The 375-nt window shown below is 46.1% G+C and overlaps 1 protein-coding gene and 1 long non-coding RNA gene across 4 annotated transcripts in view; both read right to left on the bottom strand.

Annotated features, from left to right (window-relative positions):
• Positions 1 to 375, bottom strand: part of LOC110445195 (U3 small nucleolar RNA-associated protein 18 homolog) — a 38777-nt gene that overhangs the window by 30450 nt on the left and 7952 nt on the right. The window lies entirely within an intron of this gene.
• LOC110445196 overlaps positions 1 to 375 on the bottom strand; it is a 13933-nt gene that overhangs the window by 6539 nt on the left and 7019 nt on the right. Inside the window, exon 3 of one of the 3 annotated variants that reach the window (XR_002462328.1) lies at positions 302 to 340. The exons of 1 other annotated variant lie outside the window; for it this stretch is intronic. This is a non-coding gene — a long non-coding RNA (uncharacterized LOC110445196). Of the gene's footprint in view, positions 1 to 3; positions 341 to 375 lie in introns of all 3 variants that reach the window. One more of the 3 variants, XR_002462329.1, reaches the window with a different exon arrangement.

Genomic DNA, 375 nt, shown 5'->3' with positions numbered 1-375 from the left:
TACCTCCCCACCATGTACAGCTGATTATACACTGTTATATACCTCACAATCATGTACAGCTGATGACACACTGTTATGTACCTCTCCACCATGTACAGCTGATGACACTGTTACATACCTCCCCACCATGTACAGCTGATTACGCACTGTTATATACCTCCCCACCATGTACAGCTGATGACACACTGTTATATACCTCCCCACCATGTACAGATGATAACACACTGTTATATACCTCCCCACCATGCACAGCTGATGACACCTTCCCACCATGTACAGCTGATGACACACTGTTATATACCTCCCCACCATGTACAGCTGATTACACACTGTTATATACCTCCCCACCATGCACAGCTGATGACACCTCCCCAT

The sequence above is a fragment of the Mizuhopecten yessoensis genome, unplaced genomic scaffold (genome assembly GCF_002113885.1).
Source record: "Mizuhopecten yessoensis strain PY_sf001 unplaced genomic scaffold, ASM211388v2 scaffold2103, whole genome shotgun sequence".
Taxonomy (NCBI): Eukaryota; Metazoa; Mollusca; class Bivalvia; order Pectinida; family Pectinidae; genus Mizuhopecten; species Mizuhopecten yessoensis.
Note: the sequence above shows the minus strand (reverse complement) of the source record. Positions and strands in the feature narration are given on the sequence as shown.